General features: G+C 33.9%; 1 long non-coding RNA gene across 1 annotated transcript; it reads left to right on the forward strand.

The window, feature by feature from the left end:
• The first annotated feature begins 395 nt into the window (after nucleotides 1–395).
• LOC118610023 lies at nucleotides 396–15,788 on the forward strand. Its single transcript, XR_004953666.1, has 3 exons — nucleotides 396–576; nucleotides 12,441–12,611; nucleotides 14,787–15,788. It is a non-coding gene; the product is annotated as an uncharacterized LOC118610023 (long non-coding RNA).
• Nucleotides 15,789–26,153: the final 10,365 nt, after the last annotated feature.

Here is a 26,153-nt window from a genome sequence, read left to right on the forward strand (position 1 = left end):
CTACTCATTATAGATTGCATTTTTCTTCTCTGCATATTAGTTTATATTTCAGTGGGATGCTAGGTATTGTGAAATTTATCTAGTTGGGTGCTGAATATTTTTATATTCATAAAACTAATTTTGAACTTTGTTTTAGAAACAAGTTGATCTTTTCAAATCTCAGTTTTAAGCTTTGGTAGTAAAATATCCTTTTGAATATTCTACCTGATGCCCATAAAGTTTTACACCATGGCTGATGGGAACATGAACTCCTAAGTCAGTTTCAGAGATTGTTCCCTCTGCTCCTTTGTGTGGTTTCCTCACACACATGTGATAATTAATCTGAACTCAGCTGACAACATTCCAGAGAACTCTTTCTCTGCAGCTCTCTCTCCCCTCTCTGTTTCCTGTCTTGTGAACTCTGCTGGTGTGGCCTCTTCTAGGTTTCTTGTTCTGTCTCTTCAAATTAAGGCGACAACTGGGCAATTTCGGGGATGCAGCAGGCTGGAAACTCTCACCAAATGGTCAGATGGGGCAATGGTGGTCTCACCTCATTTGTTTTCCATTTCTCAAGGACCCTGTGCTGCCTGGTGCCTGGTATGTAAAAACTATTGTTTCATGTATTTTATCGTAGCTTTTAGTTTCATGTGGGAGAAAAAAATCTGGCCTTTGGCTGAAAGTAGAAGTGTTCTGAATTAAGAAGTTTTTGAGGAAAGTTTGTATATTAATTTTTGAGAAATCTCTAAGTTTCTTGAAGAAACACCCACCCTTTTGATATCCTGTGATAGTGTATGATATCTGACATTTCATGTGATAAGCTTATAGAAAGGGGAAAGTCAATGTTTTGTTGAACATGGATGACAGCATTTCAGTAAAGGAAAGTGGAACTCTTAGACAAAGTAATGACATTTTGAAGTTATCATTTGTTAACATTAGAAAAAAAATCTATAAGAACAAAAACTATCCCAGATTAATTGTGGCAAATTACTCGGTTTTAAATTTAGAGTACTCAAAAATATCTTATATGGGCAATTATTATCATGCATAATAATATTTATGCAATAAATCCATTTTCCTTTGTGATGTTTAGAGATCTCCTAAGTAAAATTTACATATAGGTCTGAATGACTTTTTTTTTTCCTCCCTCTTTAATTCACCCCCCACTTCCACCCCTAAACTAGGGATGCTGCCATTTCCCCTTAAAGACCTGGATCTCTGGAGGCTGGGCATCTCCTTCCATGTGCTTATGGAGCTTGAACCCAGGACCTTCTTGAACCCAAACATGCTAACCACTACACTGTGGAGTTGTCCTCATGAATGACTCTTAATAAAAGAGTTTTGTTAAGATGGTGAAATGGGCGTCCTGCTAAAAGTAGAGGAGCAAGTTTAGTAGAAATAAAATTATTTTCAAATAATTAAAATCTGTCAGACATAATGGTAAGTTACTTCAATTTTGTGTCTTATAGATAATAGGAAAATACTTTTTAAATTCTGATTTCTCCCAAATTTCCAAACATTTGGTATAATAATACTTTAATTTTTAGCTAACTAATATGCACCTACTACATATATGATTTTGATTGAATATTTCAAAGAGTATAAACAATTTTTGATGTTATATCCAGTCTCAAAAAATATAGTGCCTGTTTTAGTGCAGTTAATTGCCAATATACTTCACAGCTTGAAATATTTTGAAGAGCTTCAAATATGTGCAAGTACTTTAAGATTTAGTGATTTGCTTCTGTATATTGGCTTCTGAATGAACCAAGTGATTGCTAAAATTTATTACATAGAGATAAAGAATGCACCCTTTAGCAATTCACAGTCATATTTTAAAATAAAGAAATATTTTTCTACTTTTAGTTTGTGGTAATTCATTTCAAAGTCTTCCAAAACTCCTTCCAATAAATTTTATTCACTGGCTATTAAACTGAGCAATACCAAAGCAATTGGTCATATGTTCCAACATGTCATGATTTCCTACCAAGTGTATTACTATTTGTTATTTTTTGGGGGAGAGTCAGGTTAGATATAAGATAAAATTTCCATTTTTAGCATGAAAATAGCAAGAAAGTTGCCATAGCAGCTTCCACCACATGTGGAAATACGGAAGGCTCTATTTTTTTGTGTGTAGAATTATTAAGAACATCTTGGTGATCTAGAAATTCTTTGGCATCTCATCTTCTATTTCCCTAGCAGGCTTATCATATTCCCAGTTGATCTTCTGGGATTTGATTGTTGTTATTGTCAAGTTGCCAAGAGAAGGTAGGGGCCAATCCTGAGAGGGAGGTTAAGCATTGTCTGTGAAGAAATCTATCTCATTTGGGGTTTCTGCATGATCTTCAAACGAGGGAAAGTGGGCCACTTCTGCAAGCTTAATGAGTTCAAGAGAATCTAAGAATTTAAAATTCCTAATTGCATTCACCAGATATTCCCATGCCAAGTTTCACCATTCCTCTCCATTATTGGAACTCTGATCACTATAAAAGGCATCTGCTGGGCTGAGCATTCACCCTATGAAGCTATGCTATTCTCATGATGAAGATGCGAGCTTCGTGCTTTACTCTATCTGTCTTTCAGCTTCAGGAGATGAGGATTTTATTAAATACTACCAAGCAGGCCCTCTGGCTTCCCAATGTTATTTTAAATTGTTTATTAATCACCCTGCCTTTTTATCTCTCTTTGATAAATCAAAGAGAGCCCTACCCACATGCATGCAAGTTTTTGGCCTTACAGTTACCATTTTCTTCACACTGCTCAAGTGCAGAAGTGTGTCCAGTGTTTTCACTAAAGCATGTGTGCCACAGACATCTTTGCCACAAGCATTTTTCTGCAAACATTTTTGTCACATAACTAATTGGCTGTAAGTCTATCTTTCTGAAAAAAAGATAAAATACTGGTTGACAGTTTTTTATTTGTTTATTTGGTTGGTTGGTTTCATTTTTTCTATTGACAAATAAACCACCTTCTACAGGCAATGTATTTAAGCTAGTTGTCAGTTTGTTTTCACTTTGTTGATGAAGTTCTCTCAGTTATTCCCATTTTTTATATTAGTTATAAATCTTAGCTAGTCCTCATAATGTGATGAGTAAAATGCAGTGCTGGTTGTAAAATAACATTTTTTTCAGATGATGATGATTGGCCCCAATAGTTGGTTTCTTATTTTGAAACACACTACCTTGGGAGAAGGAAGAGGTTAAGGACATTTTGTGATCATGCAAAGTTCAATAACTTTCCTGTAGAATAAAGAGATGTGCTTAGATACAATCCACAAAATAAAATAAGTTATTTGCATGGTATTGCCATAAATCTACACATATTTTGAATATATGCAAATGTTTTGTGTTTTGTAATAAAGACTTTTAAATTCTATTATATTTTTTTAGTGTCTCTGTACATCTGTGTGTGTGTGTGTGTGTGTGAGACTTTATATTTGTTATGACAAAATTGCCTCATAGCCAATTAGTTATGTGGCAAAAATGCTTGTGGCAAAGATTTCTAGTATCATACTAGAGATAGTGCACCAGCCAGTGTGTCCCCTTTCATGAGTATGCCATCCTATGTCAACATCAGTGAAAAAAATGAACAATTGTACCTCTAGGGTATGCTGGGAGCTTTGCAAATTACAGCAACCACCAGTATCCTGCCAACCTGTTAGTGAGTAACCTATCCCCAGACCCATTTTACGGTCTGCTTTCTAGGACAACTTCTGATACTAACTCTTATAGACTGGGTTTCCTGAACATAGACTCAGAAACAGATAGGCCCATAGAACCTCTTTTGAGTAGCACTCTCAGGTAATGCACATGTGAGGAAGGGAGAAGGGCAGAGGGGAAAGCTGACTCACATGAAGCTTCAAGTCATGCTGCAACCAACATCGTGGGGAACTCGGAAGCTAGAATGGCTCTTTAGAATAGTCCTAAACTGAGAGTTTCAGGACTTCATAAGCTTGCATCAATCAGTCAGTCATTGAAGCAGTCTTCTTGGTGGGGTAGTTCCTTGCAGTGGAGGATAATTCCCATAGTGGGATGCAGTTATGAGTGGTCAGCAGACAAAATTCTCAGCAGTGGGTGATGAGTGTTTCACCTTAAAAAAGGGGATCTAGCTGCAGTATACATTAAAATAGAGTTTAAAATAAAATAGGTTTGGAGAATTCTACAATTTAAAAGTCTATCATGACTCATTAGATTTCTAGTTCGAACCTGGCAATTAATGAAGCAAGTTTGTCTTTATTTTGAGTGGGATATTTGGTGTTAAATAATTTGTTACCTGGATTAGAAGAGTTAATCTGTATAAAACAAGCTTCATTAAATGTAGCAGGGAACCAAGGTGGAAGGTTTTGATTGGCTTTCTAATTTTATAGTGTCTTCCTCAGAAATCAGAGTGCTTGTGTTAATATTTGCAAAGTCATGGGTTAAAATTTAAAATTACCAAGAAGATATACAGTAATGAGCATTTCTTTTTTCTATAAAACTGAAAGTAACTTTAGCCCCTATTTATGTTAATAAGAAAACAATTCCTTGCCAGCTTGCAGTATCATCTGGTTTTAAAGCTGACTCTTCCACCAAATTTTGGTCCAATTTAGACTGCTAACCCTCTTTCCTTGTGACACTTGCTCCTGGGAGTTTCAGGAAGGCAGGCTGGGCTTAACTTGGCAAAAAGGTAAGGCCATCTGATTTTCATGTTATCATTTGTACTCAGTGACCTCTATTACAGTCTGTTAGTACTATTTAGTTCTAATTGTTAAGGTGGAATGGAATGCCTCTTCTCCATCCCTGATGCTTCTTTACCATGTCAAGGGAGCTAGATTAGTGCAATGCTTCTATCTTCCTTCTACTTTTTTACCTACTCCAGCACAGGGGTGATGGAGTGACTTACAAGATCAGTAGATTTAGGAATATTAATCAGGACTTATTTAGCCCAGATCTTCCCCCACTCCCCACTTTTAAAAATAAGCTATTTACACAAAGGGTTTTTTTCTGTTCTTCCATACTGACAGTCTTACATGAGCAGGCACCTGGAGACTTTTACCTTGGTCTAGTGATACCAGGATGGGAGAAGAATGCATAATTTGGGGGCTGACAGGCCCATGAGACCTCGAAGTAAATAACATCCTTCAACTCCCAAGAGATTATGGTTTTCTAACTACTGATCTTTAACCCTATTTCTCATTGTATTCAGACCCTAGACAGGGAATTAAGTTGCTATTATACAGTCCGTTTCAGAGAACCCAATATTAAGCTGTATTATGTATTGTTATATAATGTTGTTGTCTCTGATTCTGCCATGGCCTCCACATCTCAACTCTATGCATTTAACATCCTCCCAGAGCATACTTAGAGCAGAAAAGGAATTTCTAAAATTACTGATCTAAAATGTTAAAAAGATAATGAAAAAATTTAGAAAAAGAAGAGCAGATTACAACCAAAATAAGTAGGAGAAAGGAAAAAATAAGGATAACATAAATCAATGAAATGGAAAACAGATACTAGTGATCAATAAAACAGCTATTTCTTTGAAAGAAAAATATAACTGATAAACTGATAGCTAGCCTAATCAAGGGACAAAAAGATACAATTGACCAATACAAGATTGAAAATGGGACATTACTATAATCCCTATAGATATTAAAAGAATAATAGGAATTGCTATGAATAAATGTAAGCCAATACATTTCATAATCCAAATTAAGTAGATAAATTCCTTGAAAACATTAACAAATACACATTTTAGAAGAAATAGATTATCACTTAAAGATTTGTTAAAATATTGATATAGATACCAAATTGAATATTATAGCAACTAAAGAAATTGAATATGTAATTTAAAAGCTTCCCACAAGAAAGATGATTTTGGGAAGATGGTAGATAATTATTATACTGACAGAATTTATCTGATATAACTATTTTAGAACTTTGAGTTTACTGAAAGCTTGAAATTTCTAGGTAGAAGGTTTAGATGGTAAATATAAACAGCATTCAAGCACCAGGGTGGGCAATAGGATACCTTCTTCCAAATATCAAGGACCTATATCACTGATTGCTGCTTCTGATCACAGAAGTGCTGACACAGAGAAGGGCTGCCACTATTGTTGCACCTCTCTTCATTTCGGCAAACTCTTCCCCCTTCAGCTGAAATGATTTCTGGGAAATGTAAAGGGCAGGCACCTCCACTCCCTTTATTTTTCTCTTTTCCTTCTTTTGGGTGCCAGACATTAAAGACTAGGACATTAAAAAACAATGACATATATTATGACTGCAGACAGTGACTGTGCATGCCCATAAAAAGGCACAGGCTCAGAAAAGACCTGAGAAGAACTTAAATTTACACCTCAGGCTGATTCTCAGTACGAAGACAGTCAACAGTAATTATACAAAACAAAATAGCAAACCTTAGGAAAGGGGAGAATCTTATTTCCAGAGGTACCACATGGATTCAAATATCTAGTTTTTTGTTTTTAAAAAATGAGCTGTACAAAGAAATAGGAAAATATCTCCTATTCATAGAAGAAAATTAACCAAAAACTTTCACTAAGAAAAACCTGATGGCAGGTCTATTAGATAAAAACTTTGAAATGACTGTGTTAAGTATGCTAAAAACAAACAAACAAACAAAAACAACCTAAAGGAAGGTGTTGAAAAAGTCAGAAAATGATGTATGAAAGAAATAGAAATAGCAATAAAGAGATGAAAAAGAAATTCTGGAGCTGAAAACTATAATAATTGGAATAAAAAATTCATTAGAGTGATTCAAAGATAGATTTGACCAATCAGAAGAATGATCAATAACTTTGAAGATAAGCACTTGAAATAATCAAATTTGAGGAACAGAAAGAAAAAAGTTTGAAGAAAATGAACAAAGCCTAACAGACATAAGGGACAGCATAAAGAGGATTAACATGCATTGTAGGAATTGTGGAAGGGAAAGAATATTTAAAGAAATAATGGCCAAAATTTCACAAATTTGATAAAAGGCAAGAATATAAACATCTAAGAAGCTCATCAAACTCTAATAGGATGAACTTAAAGAGGTTCACATTGAAACATTATACTCAAACAGTTAAAACACAGACTAAGAGAGAATCTTGAAAGCAGCAAAAGAAAATTAACTTACCACATACAAGGATCCCAATAGGCAGATTTCTTATCAGAAACTTTAGAGGCCAAAAGACAGTGGGCTGATATATTCAAAAAGAAAAAAAACTGTCAACCAAGAATTTATAACCAGAAAATCTGTCCTTCAAAAGTGAGAAGATGGCTTCTGTGGCCTATGGAGGTCTGGTTGGTGCTGCTACTTTCTGACATACAGGTCTAATATAAAAGAAGCCTGGAGATCAGAACCCAAGCTTGCCACGGCCCAAGGCATCCTCCTTGGTCTCCCTGTTATGAAGTTTACAGCATTAATGGAACATGACATGAACAAACTGGCTCACATCTTCAGTTACTATATTAGTGACATCGTGAGCATGTGCTACATCTTTGAGGGAATAGTCTGAATATCACAGGGAATGTGTTCCTGACACTCTGGATAGTGGAGCAGAATCAACTAAGATATCATTACTTTGGTGGCAAAATGCAGTCTGAAGATATAGGTGAAATATGGGATCTACTATACCAGAGAAGGCCGGGACTTGCAGCTAAAGCCAGGTGGTAGCTACTAAAAGAGTAATTTAATTGGGCAGGGGGCGGGGGAAAGGCAGCTGTAAAAATTTAAAAGATAAATGACAAACTGGGAATAAACATTTGCAACTCATGTAGAAAAAGGGTGAACTTTTCTAATTTATAAAGAGCATCTATAAATCAAGAAAAAACTAATATTCTAAGAGAACAATGGGCAAAAGACATGAATAAATAGTACATAGACAAAGAAATATGTCTTTTAACACGTGAAAAGATGGTCAACTTCATAATAAGAAAAATGCCAATTAAAAGCACATTGCGACCATTTCTCACCTATAGACAGGCAAAAATCCAGGCGCTATACACATTATTGGTAGGACTGTAAAGAATAAGCCTTTCCTACAGAGCTGAAGGGAGTTAACAGTGGTAAAATTTCTATGGACAGTGATTTGGTAATCCCTATCAAGATTTCAAATGCAGTTATTCTTCAACCCAGAACTCCCCCTCCCGGACATTTATACTATAGGTATATCTGACTATTTATGAAATGTGACTGGTTGCCATATGGTGTATAGTAAAAGATTGAAAACAATCCATCTACAGGATACAGGTTAAATAAACAAGATAAAATAAGCAAGATATGTCTATTCAGTGAGATTCTCTGCAACTTTAAAAAGGTGTTCTGATACAGCAATATCTCTAAAACATATTTAAATGAGAAAAAGTGTGAGACAACCACTGTGTTTAGTATGCTTCCTTTTATGTAAAGAAGGAATATGGGAATTTTTCTTATTTGTTAATATTTGTATAAAGAAACTCTGAAATTTATATAAGAAACTAATAAAAGTTGCCTATTGTAGGAAAATAATGGAGATGGATATATAGGTGGAAATAAGACTTTTTAATGTATATTCTTTATATATTTTGTTTTTTGAACTATGTTATTGCATTACATAATAAAAAATACAACACGGTACAATAAACATTTAAAAGCACACAGAGGCCAAAGATTCACCAATGGCAGAGATAACCATTGGGGAAGCTCTCGTAGGAGTCCAGAAACCTCACAAGCTTTCCGAATTGAGGAAAAACTTGACTGTAGCTATTCATTTATATTTTGAAGAACACTAGTGAAGCACTAGTGAAGTTTTATATGGTATTTCTCCTGCCATCCTTTTTTTTTTTCTTGAGGGACAATTAATAATTGATGTTGTATATAGACATATTTACGTACTTTTGAAATCATTGCTACAATCAAGATAATGAACTGATTTATCATTCAGAAAGTTTCCTTGTCACCTTTTATAAAACTCCTTCTCACCACTCTCCTCCCCTATTCCCAAGCAACCACTGATCTCCTTTTTGTCATTATATGTTATTTTGCATTTAAAAAATATTTAATAAGTGGAATCATATAGTACATACTTTTTAGTTACTTTAATTCAGCATAATTATTTTGAGATTCATCCATTTTTTAGGGTGTGTCAACAGTTCATTCCTTTTTTTTTTTTTTTTGGCTGAGTGGTATTCTATTGTATAAATATACAACTTGTTTATTCACTTTTTGATGGAAATTTGGGTTGTTCTCAATTTTGGGCTATTATAAAGCTTCTATAAACACTTGTGTACAAAAAAAATGAGAGGGAGAAATTAAGACATTACAAGATAAATAAAAGCAAAGGGAGGTCATTATCACTATACCTGCCCTGAAAAAAATACAGAAGATCTCTCATAAAAGTAAATACAGGGGCAATTATAAAAGTTAGTATAAGAATATAATATAACTTTGGTTTGTAATTCCACATACTGTCTTATACATAATTGAAGAAATGATGGCATTTAAAAATTATTGGTTTATGTTTTTGACATACAAAGTAAAATGTAATATTATGACATAAACAACTGAAAAGGGTAGGGATGGAACTGTAAAGGAGCAGAGTTTATGCAGGCTATTAAAGTTAAATTGATATAAATTTAAAGTGGATTGTTAATAACTTTAGGATGTTAAGTGTAATCCCCATGGTAACTACAAAGAAAATATCTATAGAATATACATGAAAGGAAGTGAAAAGGAATTAAAATATTTCACTGCAAAAACTCAACTAAACACAAAAGAAGGGAGTGATGTAACAAATAGACAAAAAGGCGGTAAGTAATACACAACGTAATTGGCAAAAAGACAGAAAATTCCTTATCAGTAATTACTTTAAATATAAACAGTTTAAACTCTCCACTTAATAGACAGAAATTGTCAGAATGGATGAAAAAAAAATAATCCAACTATATGTTCTCTACAAGGGATGCACTTTAGAGTCAAAGACACAAATAGATTTAATTGCATTTCTGGGTATATATCCCAAAGAATTGAAATCTGGGTCTCAAAGAGATAGTTGTATATATTTGTTTATAATAGCAATATTTACTATAGCTAAAATATGGAAGCAACACAAGTTTCCACTGATGGATAAATAGAGAAGAAAAATGTGGCCTGTACTTATAATGAAATATTATTCAGTTCTAAAAAGAAAAGGACATTCTGACATGCTACAATGTGGATAAATCTCGAGGACATTATACTATGTGAAATAAGTGAAATATGTCCATAAAAAAGACAAATACTGTATAATTCTGCATATATGAAATTATAGAGACAGAAAATGTAAATGATCCTTTTCAGGAGCTAGGGGAACGAGAGAATGGGAGTTATTATTTAATGGGTACAGAAATTAAGTTTTGCAAGCTGAAAAAAGTTCTGAAGATGAATGGCAATGATGGTTGTACAAAAATGTGAATGACTTACTACTTACTACTAAGCTGTACACTTAAAAATGGTTAAGATGGTAAATTTTGTTATGCATATTTTAGTATAATACAAAGGCTTCCCACAAATAAAATTCTAGGCCCAGATGCATTCACTGGTGAACTCTAGCAAACATTTAAGAGATGAATAATATAAATTCTACAAAACTCTTTGAAAGAAAAGAGGGGAATAAGCAATCTTACGTATTTTTTAAACCACATTTTAAGGGCAATGCCTCTTAACAATATGGAGTCTTCCAATTCAAAACTAAAAAAATACATTACAAGAAATGATAACTCCAGGCGAGTATACCCCATTAACAAAAATTTAACAAATTAAATCTAATAATATATAAAAATAATGTGTCATCCTTTGATGGGGTATGTCACAAGACTACAAGGCTGTTTCAACATCTAACAACTAGTCCTCATAACTCATCTATAAATAGAATAAAGGAAGAAATCTATATCATCATTTATTAGGTGCAAAAATGTTATTTGGTAAAATTTAACATTCATTTATGATTTAAAAAAAACCAAACCTCTTGAAATTGAGGTATAATAATGTAGCTTCTCAAACCTGATAAGAGATATGCATGGGAAATCTACAGCTAATATCACACTCCATGTTGAGAAGCTCAATGTTTTCTACTAAAGAGAGGAACTCCCTCATAAAATTTCTATTTACAGTGTACAGCCAGTCAATAAGGCACATAAAAATATAAAAGGAACAAAAAACAAATAAAATGAAGAAAAATCATCTTTGTTGATGACATAATTTTATGCATAGAAAACCCTAAGGGATCTATAATAAAAGTTACTAAAACTCAAAAGTAAATTTAACAAGTGTGCAGTATATAATTTTGATTAAAAAATAAATTATACTTAAAAATATGAAACCAATTACACTTATAATAAGCATTTAAAAATTAACTACTTAGGAATAAATTTAATAAAATACTTTGCAACACTGATAATGAAAACTACAAAACAATACAAAGGGATCTTAGAAACACCTAAATTAATGAATTGGAAGACAATTTCATTAAGATGCATTTCACACAAATCAATTTGTGCATTCAATGCAATGACAATAAAAATCTTAATTAAAAATTTCTGGAGAAATTTATAAGCAACTTTGAAATCATTTGGAAAGGGAAAGGATATAGAACATCTGGATAATCTTGAAAAAAAATACAAGGTTAAAGGGCATATCTTACTTGATTGTAAAACTTATTATGGAGCTACAATAATCAAGATACCATGATATTGGCATAAAAATAGGTATCTAGATAAATAGAACAAATTAGATACTAAAAAAATAGCCCCACAATTGATTTTTACAAAGGTGCATAGATAATTAAATGAGAAAAAGTCATTCTTTTCAACAAATGGTGCTGATACAAGTGGATATCTGCATGGTAAAAAATAAATGCCTCCCATCATACATAAAAATCAAATTTAAATGGGTATTTGGCCAAAATGAAAGTGCTAAAATTTATTACACCTCTGGAATAAATAGAAAAAACCTTAGTATTTATAGTTAACCAAAGATTTCTTAAATGAGACAAAAAATAAACCATTAAAGAAAAACGCTTTGATAAAATTATCATAAAAATAAAAATTTATGTCAAAGCCAATTTAAAAACCATTCAAAAGAATTATTGAGGAAAGAAGTAAGCCTTAATACAGAGACAATATATTTACAATATTGTCAGGAGCCATTATGAGGCACTGAAGCAGCTGCTTAAACGATGGTTTTAGGAAGCAGGGTTTTAAGTTAATCATTACTGACAGTGGTGAGGAGATTTACCTCCTAAAGAAATACTTTTAAGATGGTGGAATGTTTTACAGCCCAGAAAGCAAGAATGTTTGTACCTTGAGGGAAGGGTGTATAAGAACTTATGCAAATGTCAGCATTCTTATGGTAGTGTACTCTGTGCTTAGGTATAAATAGGCTGAGTTAAATAAACTCAAGGCTGCAGCATTGACTGTATGCCCTCCCAAAGAACTTTCCTGTCTTCTCTTTTTTTTTTTCCTTAGGCTTCACCTCCCTCTTTTAGGTTCTGTTCTATCTCAGCCGGCTGGCTCCGGCAAGTGGCGCCCGAACAGGGACCTGAAAGCTTGGGACAGAATGTTGACGGAATGTTGAGGTGAAGACCTCCACCGCAGTAAAGGGGGCCCCCCGAGTAAAAAGCCGAGTAAACGACAAAGGTGAGTGCAGTAGAACAATGCGGGAGTAAGAAAGACACCGCGTGAAGTGAGCGCTCAGAAAAGTAAGGGTTGTGGTGTTTGTAAATACATAGAAAGAGAGGAGAGTCGACTTAATAAAAGAAATATGGGAAATGGAAACGGCTGCATGCTTTTTGTACATATGCTTAAGAATATGCTCTGGGCTAGGGGAGCTAAGGTAGGGCAACAACCATTGTGTAATTTCTTAGACTTTATAGAGAAAGTTTGTCCTTGGTTTCCTGAGGAGGGAACAGTGTACATAGAAACATGGAAAAAGGCAGGAGAAAAATTACAAGATTACTATGATGTGCATGGACCTGGCAAGGTACCTGCAGATACTTTTGGCTTGTGGACTTTAATCAGGGACAGCTTAGATCCTAGGTATGAGAGAGAGAAGGTTAGAGGCCAGCCCCCAGATTCCCCTGTAATAGAAAAGAAAGGACCAGGCTACCTGGGGGACCCTTCCTGGTTTTAAATGTCTTTTCTGAATGGAAATATATAAATAGAGTTTTAGTTTGTTTCATTTACTGCATCAACCATGGTTTCAGAATCTGTCTTTTGTACAGCTTAGTTTCAAAATCTGTAAAATTGGCTAAATATCTTGTGTTGATTCAAACACGTAAGACTGATGTGTTCATAAAATATAGATAATTGTATAGCTTTAGGTAAAAACCTGCTGTTTTTATTCAAGCATTATTAAAAATAGCTTAGCTTTGGTCAGACCAGGGCTCAGGGACAGAGAGGAGCAACGCCAGAGGGCAGGATCTTGGTGTGTTATAAGATTGTTTTTATACTATTCCTTTACAGCCTCAGGATAGAGAAAAATTTGCATTTTCAATTCCTACTCTAAACAATGCTCAGCCTAATTAGCGATATCTATGGAAAGTATTACCCCAAGGCATGCTTAATAGTCCTACCATGTGCCTAGCATTTGTGAATATGCCTTTGCAAGAAGTAAAGGAAAAGTTCCCTCAGGGACTTGTGTATCATTATATGGATGATATTCTTTTCAGGCTTGAAAAGAAAGAAATATTAGAAAATATTTTTTCATTTGGAAAAACTGCTCTGTAAAAGTATAGGCTCGAGATAGCTCCAGAGAAAATACAAGAATCTGTTCCTTATCAATATTTAGGATATAAAATTTTGCAACAGAAAATTACTCCTCGAAAAAATAGAAATTAGGTGAGATGCTCTCAATACTCTTAATGATTTTCAAAAATTATTGGGGGATATTAATTGGCTCTGTTCTTTCCTTGATATCCTCACACTTTAACTAATTTGTTCTCTATTTTAGAAGGGCCCGCTGCATTGGATCATGCTTGGGAACTATCACCGTTGGCAGAAAAGGAATTTTAAATATTGTATTTTTGAAAGACATTCTTGTAGTCACAAGCTTGCATTGCTCAGGTTTCATTATTGTGTGGTAAAGGATCTTTCTCTAACTTAAAATTTAAAAACTATTAATGATTTCATTTTTCTTTTATTAGTTAATTAGTCTAATACTCAGGACATTTTAGCATGGTGTCAACAGTGAAAATAACATGATTTTGTATTGGAGGTGAAAAAAGTAATGACTAAATTACAAAATTCAGTGCTTTTAAAGGTATCTTTCTGTTCTTATTTTTGTTGACCAGTCACCAGGGATCCGTGGAGAGACTGGACACAGTCATATTTCCCGGACCATGGCCAGGCAGCAGGACGCCGCCTCCTGTGCCCTGTTGTCAAAGTTTGCTTATTGTCTTTGGTCTTGTCTAGGATGTAGGTGGCAAACTTTTCTGGGTCCACCTACACCCCAGTAATTGTTCTTGTCTGAGTGTCTGTTTTGTGTTCTGTTTTGTGTTCTCTGCGCAAGCAATGGGGGAAAACCAGAATTCACAGAAGACACCCTTAGGGTGTCTCCTGCAACATTTAAGCTTATAAAACAAAAAGGGGGAGCTGTACCCTACCTCCCCACAAAACAGTTTAAATCATGCTCTTTTTATTTTAAATTTTTTAACTGTGGATGCCCAAGGACTTTCTGCTGCAGAGCGTTTGTGGCATCCAAAGACTCAGACCACTTATGCACTGGTAAAGTGGAAGGACCCTCTCATGGGTACATGGAATGGCCCCGACCCGGTATTAAGATGGGGATGAGGGCATGTTTGTGTTTTTCCACAGGATGCTGAAAATGCCGGGTGGCTCCCAGAAAGATTGGTCCGGTTCACGGGGACTTCCCCTTCAGAAACAACTGCTCTTGATGGTGACGTTAACGAGCCATCTTCTGACGGCTAGTGGAGAGCTGTATTGGACTTATGTACCTGATCCACCTATTTTGCACCCATCTGTATGGGAAATCCCAGAGATTGTGGCTTCGGGATTGGCCTACCAATTGTTTCCTTAAGAATGGAGCAATGTCTGGCTGCTTAACAGTCTCTGTGAAATCTTTGTCTGAAAGTGGGCAAGTCATACGTCTTTGCTCACAGAGCAGAGAACAATGAATCTTGGGAGACCCTCCGCAGTCATTTCTTCCATGTGGAAAAGAAATACGAGTCAACAACAAATTTGTATTGTGGAAAAGATGTTACCTGAACAAGCCAGTCACTTTTAATGTAACAGGAACAAAACGATATATTTTGAACTGGCATGGTAATTTAACCAACCTCAATAATCAGAACCTTAGCTTATCTGCGGGATTATGGTGGACCGACAACGGATTTCCACAGACTTATATATGGAAGCATGCTGCCGCTATAGACGGTGTTACTAAGGGGGGTCCCATTGGAGATAATACCAATATGATCATGATAGAGACGGCTAGAAATGTAATTGCATGTGTCTAATGTCAAGCATTCCTACTTTATGCATTATTAATAGGTAATATTAACATTACCGTGGAAAAGGATAATTTCTATGAAATACTTCTTCAATTCCCTGCTAAAGATTCTGGCAGAGATGCATGGTCTCAGGCTCCAGGCTCAGACTTGAGCCAGTATATATGTTGCATCTCCCATTTGCAGAGGATGGTAGTCAAAGACGGGTAAAAATCCTTCAAGGCTGGGACCAACCTAAGACAGGTCATGAATGCCAGAGATTCATGTACCAATGACGGGTAAGGCCCAGACCTGTGGAGGGTCACCTAAGACAGGCACAGTCTATCTGCGCCATAGCTGGGAAAGCTTTGGCATTTTAAAAAATAAAAAAGGAGATGTCGGGAGCCATTAGGAGGCACTGAAGCAGCTGCTAAATCTGCTTAAACAATGGTTTTAGGAAGCAAGGTTTTAAGTTAATCATTACTGACACTGGTGAGGAGATTAAGCAGGGTTTTAAATTAAACATTACTGACCCTGGTAAGGAGATTTGCCTCCTAAAGAAATACTTTTAAGATGGTGGAATGTTTTACAACCCAGAAAGCAAGAATGTTTGTACCTTGAGGGAAGGGTATATAAGAACTTATGTAAATGTCAGCATTCCTATGGTAATGTACTCTGTGCTTAGGTATAAATAGGCTGAGTTAAATAAACTCAAGGCTGCAGCATTGACTGTATGCCCTCCCAAAGAACTTTCCTGTCTTCTCTTTTTTTTCCTTAGGCTTCACCTCCCTCTTTTAGGTTCTGTTCTATCTCAGCCGGCTGGCTCCGGCACAATATATATGACAAAAAGCTTACATCTAGTGTATACATGTATATGTAATGTATTTTATATATATATTTATGTATACATATCTCGTAACTTAACAATGAAAAGAAAATAATAAAAAGGATAAAATTTTTGAATAGATACTTCACAAAAGAAGACACAAATCATTGATAAAACATGAAAAGATGCTCATTATCTTTTGTCATTAGGAATTGCAAATTAAAACCAAAATAAGATATCACTACACTCACTAGAAAGGCCAAAGTTTAAAAAGGTTGACAATACTCAGTGTTGGCAAGAAAACACTCATATATCACTAGTAAGAGTGCAAAATATTAAAACCATTTCAGAAAATATTATGGCAGTATTTTTTAAATAAATGTAAAAATAAACTTACAATTTGATTCAAGTATCTCACTCCTAGGTTTTTACACAAGATAAATAAAAGCATACATTTATTCAAATGCTTATATAAACATGTTTATGATAGCATTATTTATAATACTACCAATATTGAAAACAACTCAAATGTTCATCAATTAGTTAATGAATGAACGAACTGTCTTATATACATACAATGAAATAAAAGAGTAGAGCAATAAAAAGGAACAAAATGTTAATATGAATAACAAATCTCAAAAATATTATGCTAAGCAAAAAAGCAAGAAACAAAATACTACATATATTATATTTGTATAAATTTTGAAAAGGAAAATTACAATGTCAGAGAGAACATTATTTTATGAGGTTAGGACTTGGGAAGACTACAACTGCAAAAGGGTACAAGGATACATTTTAGGGTGACTGAAATGTTTTATATCTTGAATGAAGTTGTAAATACATGACTGTATGCAATTGTTAAAATTCACCAAATTGTATACTTAAAATAGGTGAATTTTTATACACAAAGTATACCTCAATAAAGGTGAAAATGAAAATTAAACGCTCAGAATTTACTAGAATTGGTGTGCAAAAAAAAAAATCTTTGAATTCAAGAAGCCCAACAAGTTCCAAACAGGAAACATGAAAATTCACTCCAAGTGAAAGTAAAGACCACCAAAGATAAAGAAAAGATATTTTAAGCTACCAAAGAGATTAATATATATTCCATCAAAAGGGCAACAATTACACTGTCAGTAGATTTCTTATTAGCAAAATAAAAAAGGAAAGAAGAAAAAGGAACTTAATGAGGAATTACATTTTCAAACTTCTTAAAGGAAATAACTGCCAATTTTGAATTGTATCTCCAGTAAAATTATCTTTCAAGAATTTAAAATAAAGTTATTTTGAGGCAAACAAAAACTTAGGGAATATACTACCAATCTGTAAAGAATGCAGGAAGAAGTAGTGAGAAAAAGTACACAGATAAAACTAAACAAATTCTGACTGCGCAAAATATAGAATATCTAATTTGTGAAACTAATAAAGATCTCAAGTAGCATGTAAGTTAAAAAGAAGATAAATTGGAAATGAATTATATATACTTCATATATATACTATCAATTACATTTATATAATTATAATTATACTAATTATATATGCATATAATATTTGATGCTTTTTGGAATAGGTAATGCACTAGACAAATTGTTAGTAAATGCATGAAAATGTGACCTGTTATAATTTTTTTGTGTTAAAAAATAAATATAAAAATAATAAATTTTTAAAAAATCAAAGTAAAATTTATTGGGAAATTCAAGAGCTTATGAATCATTTAGCCCAAAAGTAAATAAGCAATTTACAAATGATTTAAAATAAAGGAAGTAGGATAAAATAAAGGAAATGCATAAATTTTTATAATTTTTATATCTTCTGGCTCTATTGAACTTATTATTAATATATAATGCCTTTCCATGCCTCCTGTAACATTTTTTGTTAGTCCATTTTGTCTGATATTAGCATAGCCACTACAGCTCTCTTTTGGTTACTATTTGCATAGAATTTTTTTTTTTCATCCTTTAACTTTACATCTATTTGTGTCTTTGGATCTAATGTGAGTTTCTTGTAGACAGCAAACTAGCTTTTATAATTGCCTACACATTTACCTTTACCAGAGATCTTTATCTGTTCAGATGGCTCTGAGTTACTGTCTAAGGTACTTTAATTTCAGCCTTAAAGGCTCCTTTAGCATTTATTGCAGGGTTGGTCTAGTAATAATTAATTCGCTCAGCTTTTCTTTATATGAGAATGTCTTAATTTATCCTTCATTTTCAAAAGACAGTAGTTTTGCCACATATAAAATTATCACTGACAGTTTTGGGTTTTTTTTTTTCAGTGCTTTGAGTACATCACCCCACTGTCCCCTGGTCTCTAAGTCTAAAATCTGCTGATAATCTTATTGAAGATAACTTGTATCTTATGAGTCATCTCTCTCTTGCTGCTTTTAAAATTCTCCTTGCCTTTGTCTTTTGATTGATTATAATGTTTCTCAGTGTAGATTTCTTTAAGTTTATCCTACTTACAATCTGTTGAGCATCTTGAATTTGTGAAGAGTCTTTCATCTTTCATCAAATTTGTGAAGCTTTTAGCCATTTTTTCTTCAAATATCCTCTCTTTCTCCTCCTTCTGGGGCTTCCACAATACATGTGTTTGTGTGTATAATATAGTTCCACAAGACCCTTATGCTCTTTTTATTTTTCTTTATCCTTTTTTCTTTTTATTCCTCAGACAATTGCCCTATTTCAAATTTGCTAATTCTTTCTTCTGCTTTTTAAAATCTGCTTTTGAATCAATCTAGTGATTTTTTCATATTTGTACTTTTCGGCTTCAAAATTTCTTTTTGATTTCTTTTTAGTTTTTCTGTCTTTACTGATATTTACATTTTGTTCATACACCACTTTGCTGTCTTTGTCCATCTTCCTTTAACTGTTTGAGCATCTTTAACATAATCATTTACAAAATATTTGTCTAGTATGTCTGATGCTTGGATTTCCTCAAGGATACTTCTGTTAATTCACTGTTGTTGTTGTCCATTTCTTTGAATGTTTTGTGATTCTTTTTGTTGTTGTTAAAAACTTAACATTTGGATCTGATAATTTGGTAACTCCAGAAGTCAGATTCTCCTCTTTCCCTAAGGTTTGCTGTTTTTTAAATTGTTGAAGGGTATCTCTGTACTGGGGATCACTCTGAAGTAAAAGCTTAAAGTCTCATCAGGTTATGTCTGAGCTTATATCTTTCCCTGGGCATGTGCAGATGCTTTACAAAATTTCCCATATATGGAGTTGCTTTTGGTGTTCTAATCTTCAAATGTCAGACTCCCTGAAAGGGAAAGGTTGTGGTGGGGAAGTAGATGGCTTACCTTTAAATTTCCTGGAAGTAGTTACAGCTGGTGGAGTTTGAAACATTGGTGTCCAGTCTCTGTGCCTGCAGTTTTCATTCAAAAATAGCAATCAGCAATTAGATCACAGAAACCCCAATATTTAGAAGCAAAGGCCCTTACTGTTTACCCTGGCTCTAACAGGGACTCCTGCATAGCTGCCTGACCTGGAGGTGGGAAGTAGGGTTTGGGTATGTGCTATCAGGCTAAAGGCTGAAATTAACCACAATTTACCAGCCAGTTTTTCCTCTGGAATCTGTAAGCCTTTGAATAGATTCCAGAGTTCTAAAATAGTTACTAATATTTTCTACCAGTACTATTTTTGTCTGGGTGGAGAGATAAATTCCTGGCACTTCCTACTCCACCATCTTCCCTGACCAGTACAGTTTTTTGTTTGATTGTTTGTTTGTTTATTGTTTTTAATAGGGGGAAAACCCATTATTACATAGGTAATAAGAACTAATTTCTCACCATCAGCAACAGTTTTGGAGCAAATGACAAAAGCATATCAATGAAACGTGTTAAATAATAACTCCACAATAATAATATTTTAATAGCTCTATCATCTTCACTATTAACAACGCAAGATTTAGTTTTCCAACAAAACTTTTTTTATCCATTTTCTCTCTTACATGCACACACACACACACACACACACACACACACACACACTTTGTATGATTTTTCACACTATCTTGTTCTTATTTATAAAGCTCAGGGTTTCTTCTGCTTTTGATTTTATGTTTTCTAGGGTGAAAAATCAATGATCGTTTAACAAATCAGTAATCAAAAACGATCCCTTTCTTTCATTAAAGATCTCTTAAGGCCACTAAATATTTGAAGTATAACCTTCTAAGAACACTTTCATGGTAATTAATATGCACAGTTAAAAGTAGTTTTATCTTATGCTAAATAGAACATTTTCAGGTTAGCTTAGCAATAAGCAATTGGTAAATGTATCCTTAGTTAGCATGGAGGTGGGCATGGTTAAAGCTGTGACAAGCTTGGTTGACCCTCTTCCATTTTATAACTTGCTTTATAGTGCAATAAATCTGTGAGAGCAGAAAAGCTGAACTAGAATTTTATTTTCCCTCACCTTAAATTACTAGTTAAATAATAATAATAAAGTAGATTTCTGCTATGTATGTGGTTTTAGAGTTATTCATTGCCAATATTCTATATCCTTTCCTATTTAATTAATTCAAGAGATTGAGCTTGTACTTATGCCAATGTCAAGTTATCATTTATTCTATGAAAGGCAGAGTGAATATTCTTCATTCTGGTTCAACACAAAATTCTTTTCCTTCCTTTTCTTTTCTTCAGTTTTTTTTTTTTTTTTTTTTTTTTAAGCGAAGGCTGTTTAATCAGGGCCAACTAAAACTTACCAGGAAAAAGCAAACTATTGCCTTAAAATTTTTGAGGAGAAGCCAATTTGTTTCCTTGATCATTTGAGAATAGTAGGCCTTTTTCTCATTCTGTAACATCTCCCTCCCTATCCTTAAAAAACCACAGAAATTAAAAAAAATTAAGGCTAATAAACCTTACCCAAGCAGATCAGCCAATTCCCTTATAATGAATGAAGAAATTATTAGAATCCTTTCCTTGTCTCCAAAAATAATGGGCCATCCTGTCGGAAATCCACAACAAGTGCTATAGAATAAATACCTGTACCAAAGCAGCAAATAAACATATTACTATAAAGGTTATAGTGAAAGAATTCTGGCCATTTTTTATTAAATGATCCATGTAAAGTAATAACATATTGAGGAATCAACAAATTCAGTAGAACATCATCAGACCTATTATTAAGTACTGGACCGAAAATGTTTTATTTTTAAATATATTTTATTTTATTTTATTGCTGCAATTTTGTTTTGTTTTGATTTTGGTTTATTAAGTTTATTGGAGTAACACTGGTTAATACAATTATATAATTTTCAGATGTACATTATAATTTGCCATCTGTATATTCTATTGGTATTTACCACCCAAAGTCCAGTTTCCTTCAGCTACCATATATTTCATCCCCTTTACCCACTTCGCCCTCCCTCTACCTCCCTATATTTGACACCCTTTAACCCGTCTGCCTCTCCTCTTCTCCCCCTACCTGTACCCTCTGGTCACCACTAGTGCATTGTCCATATCCTTGAGTCTCTGTTTGTACTGTTCATTTGTTGCTTTTAGGTTTATATCCCACATATAAGTGATATCATGTGATTTCCAACTTTTTCAGTCTGGCTTATTTATTTTAGCATGATTATCTCAAGGTCCACCCATGATGTCGCAAATGACAATATTTCATCTCTTCTTATGGCTGAGTAATATTCCATTGTATATATGTGTTACAGCTTCTTTAGCCAATTGTCTATCTTAGGATACTTTGGTTGCTTCCATGTCTTGGCCATGTTATGAACATCAGTGTGCAAATATCTTTTTGGATATGGATTTTCAAGTCTTTGGGGTAAACACCCAGTAGAGGGATTGCTGGATCATATGTTAGTACAATTCTTAGTTTTTTGAGAAACTTTCATACTGTTTTCCATAAATGGCTGTATCAATTTGCAGTCCCACCAGCAGTGTATGAAGGTTCCTTTTTCTCCGCATCTTCTCCAACATTTGTTATTATTTGTCCTGTTGATTACAGCTATTTTAACAGGTGTGAGATGGTATCTCATTATGGTTTTGATTTGCATTTCCCTAATAGCTAGTGATGTTGAGCATCTTTTCATGTTTGTAGGTCTTTTGTATGTCCTCTGCTCATTTCTGGATCATTTGTTTTTTTGTCGTTATTGAGTCTTATGAGTTCTTTGTATATTTTCGATATTAGGCTCTTATCTGAGGCATTGCTTGAAAATATATTTTTCCATTTGGATGGTTGTCTCTTTACCTTGTTGATGATTTCTTTTGCTGAGCAGTAGCTTTTTAGATTGATATAGTCCCATTGATTTATTTTTGCTTTTACTTCCCTTGCCTTTGAGGTCAAGTTCATAAAATCCTCTTTAATTCCAAGGTCCTTCAGCTTAGTTCCTATGTTTTCTTCTATGCATTTTATTGTTTCAGGTCTTATATTCAGTTCCTTAATCCATTTTGAGTTAATTTTGGTGTGTGGTGATAGACAACAGGCTAGTTTAATTCTTTTGCAGGTCGCCTTCCAATTTTCCCAGCACCATTTATTGAAGTGGCTTTCCTTTCTCCACTGTATGTTTTTGGCTTTTTTGTAGGAAATTATTTGCCATATAAATATGGGTTTACTTCTGGACTCTCAATTCTGTTCCACTGGTCTGTGTCTCTCTTTCTGCCAATACCATGCCATTTTGATTTCTGTCACTTTGTAGTATAATTTGAAGTCAGGCACAGTGATACCTCCAGCCTTGTTCTTCTTAGGATGACTTTGGCAATTTGGGGTCTTTTGTGCTTCCATGTAAATCTGATTATTTTTTGTTCTCTTTCTTTAAAAAGTGCCAACGAGATTTTGATGGGGATTGCATTAAATCTGTATAATGCTTTAGGTAATATGGTCATTTTAACTATGTTGATTCTTCCAATTCAAGAACACAGAATATCTTTCCATTTCTTTGTATCTTCTTCAATTTCTTTTAACAGAGTTTTATAGTTTTCATTATATAGGTCCTTCACAGGTTTCGTTTAATTTATTCCTAGGTATTTTATTATTTTTCTTGCAATTGCAGAAGGAATTATTTTTTCCACTTCTTTTTCTGATGCTTCATTATTAGAGTGTAGGAACGCTATGAATTTTTGAACATTGATTTGATATCCAGAGACTTTACTGTATTTATTTTTTATTTCTAGTAGAGGTTTTGTGGAATCTTTAGGGTTTTCTATATAGAGAATCATGTCGCCCAAAAATAGTGACAATTTGACTTCTTCGTTTTCTATTTGGATGCCTTTTATATCTTTCTCTTGCCTGATTGCTCTGGCTAGGACCTCCAATGTTATATTAAGTAAGAGTGGTGATTGTGGACAGCCTTGCCTTGTTCCTGATCTTAGAGGGAAAGTTTTTACGTTTTCATCATTAAGTATAATGTTGGCTGAAGCTTTGTCAGAGATGGCCTTTATTATGTTAAGGTACTTTCCTTCTATACTGATTTTGTAAAGTGTTTTGATCATAAATTGATGCTGTATCTTGAAGGCTTTTTCTGCATCTATTGATATGATCATATAATTCTTATTTTTAATTTGTTTATGTAGTGTATCACATTAATCAATTTGCATATGTTGAACCATCCCTGTGCCTCTGGGATGAAGCCCACTTGATTGTGGTGTATACTCTCTTTAATATATTGCTGTATTCGGTTTGCTAGTATCTTATTTAGGATTTTTGCATGTATGTTCTTGAGAGATATTGGTCTGTAGTTTCTTTTTTTGTGTTATCTTTACCAGGTTTTGGTATCAGAGTAATATTGGCCTCATAGAATGGGTTGGGAAGTATCGCTTGCTCTTCAATGTTTTGGAAGAGTTTAAGGACAATAGGTATTAAATATTCTTTGAATGTTTGGTAGAATTCACTGGTGAAGCCATCTGGTCCTGGACTTTTCCTTTTTGGTAGGTTTTTGATGATTGTTTCAATTTCCATACTGCTGATAGGTCTATTTAGATTTTCCAGATCGTCTCAATTCAGTCTAGGAAGACTGTACTGGTCCATTTCTTCTAGGTTATTAAATTTGATGTGATATACTTTTTCATAGTATTCTTGCATGATTCTTTGTATTTCTGTGATATCAGTCATAATTTCTCCTTTCATCTCTGATTTTGTTTTTTTTTTGTGTGTCCTTTCTCTTTTTTCTTTCGTGAGTCTAGCCAGGGGTTTGTCAATTTTATTAACCTTCTCAAACAACCAGCTTTTCATTGTATTTATTTTTTCTATTTTTTTTCAATTTTATTTGTTTCTGCTCTAATTTTGATTTCTATCTTTCTGCTGACTTTAGGCCTCATTTGTTCTTCCTTTTCTAGTTTTTTAAGATGAAGAGTTAGGTTATTTGGGCTTGCTCTTGTTTTGGGAGATAGGCCTGCAATGATATGAACTTTCCTCTTATGACCGCTTTTGTCATGTCCCAAAAGTTTTGATATGTTGTACTATTGTTATCATTCATTTCTATGAATCTCCTGATCTCTCTTTTTATTTCTTCTCTGTCTCAGTTATTCTTCAGTAGCATGTTGTTTAATCTCCATGTATTTGTGGTTCTTCCTGATTTCTTTTTGCAGTTGATCTCTAGTTTCAGAGCATTATGATCAGAGAATGTGGTTGGTATGATTTCAATCCTCTTATATTTGTTGAAGGTATCTCTGTGTCCCAGTATGTGGTCAATTCTTGAGAATATTCCATGTGTACTAGAGAAGAATGTATAAGGAGCTGTTTTGGGATGGAAGTTTCTGTAGCTATCAATTATGTCCAATTGGTCTAATGTGCCATTTAAGGATGTTATTTCTTTATTGATTTTCTCTTTGGATGATCTGTCCATATCCTACAGTGGAGTATTTAGGTCCCCTACTGTGATAGTGTTTTGATCTGTTTCTCCCTTTAGTTCCGTTAGTAATTACTTTACATATTTCTAGGCTCCCTGATTGGGGGCATAGATACTAATAAGTGTTATGTCTTCTTGGTGCATGATTCTCTTATCATTACGAAGTGTCCCTCAGTATGTTTCTTTACCTTTTTTTATTTTGAAGTTTATTTTGTCCAATATTAGTACTGTAACTCCTACTTTTCTCTGAATGCCATTTACTCGAAATATTGTTTTCCACCCTTTCTCTTTGAGTCTATATTTGTATTTGGAGCTGAGAGGTGTCTCCTGGAGGCAGCATATGGTTGGATTTTCTTTTTTTCTTTTATTTCTTCTTCTTTTTTTTTTTTTATCCATTCTGCAACTCTGAGCCTTTTTATTGGTGAGTTCAGTCCGTTTACATTTAGGGTGATTATGAGAATATGAGGTCTACTAATAGCCATTTTATCTTTTGCTTTCTGGTAGCTTGGTGTTTCCATTGCTTCCTTGTCCTTGTATTTCTGTTTTCTTTATTTTGGTTGGCTTTTGTGGGTTTTGCCTCTGATACTTCTTGTTTTATGGTATATATTTCAGTTCTGACACTATTATGTGTGGCTACTATTACAAATATAAAAAAGATTATATATATATATATATATATATATACACACACATACATATAATTTTATATATATTTTCTTCTGTGTGTGCTTTATCTCCTTCTCCCTTTGTGCGTTTGGATCTTTTAATTCTCTCCTTTTCAGTCATTATTATCTCAATTTGTTTCTATGTATGCTGGACATTCATTACTATTTTGCTATAGCAATTCTCTTCTTGTTATTTAAGCTTATAATGCTCTGTTCTTAGTAAGGTTTGGACTCCTCTGCTTTTATTTGCCTGATAGTCACTTTACTTCCAGTTATGTATTTTTGTTGTTGTTGTTGTTATTTTGTTTTAAGTGAACTGACCCCTTTCAGTATTTCCTGTAGTGCAAGCCTCATAGTGGAGAATTCCCTCAATTTTTGCATGTCTGGAAAGGTCTTAATTTCGCCTTCATATCTAAAGGAGAGCTTAGCTGGATACATTATTCTA

This window comes from Rousettus aegyptiacus, unplaced genomic scaffold (assembly GCF_014176215.1).
Source record: "Rousettus aegyptiacus isolate mRouAeg1 unplaced genomic scaffold, mRouAeg1.p scaffold_m13_p_12, whole genome shotgun sequence".
Lineage (NCBI taxonomy): Eukaryota > Metazoa > Chordata > Mammalia > Chiroptera > Pteropodidae > Rousettus > Rousettus aegyptiacus.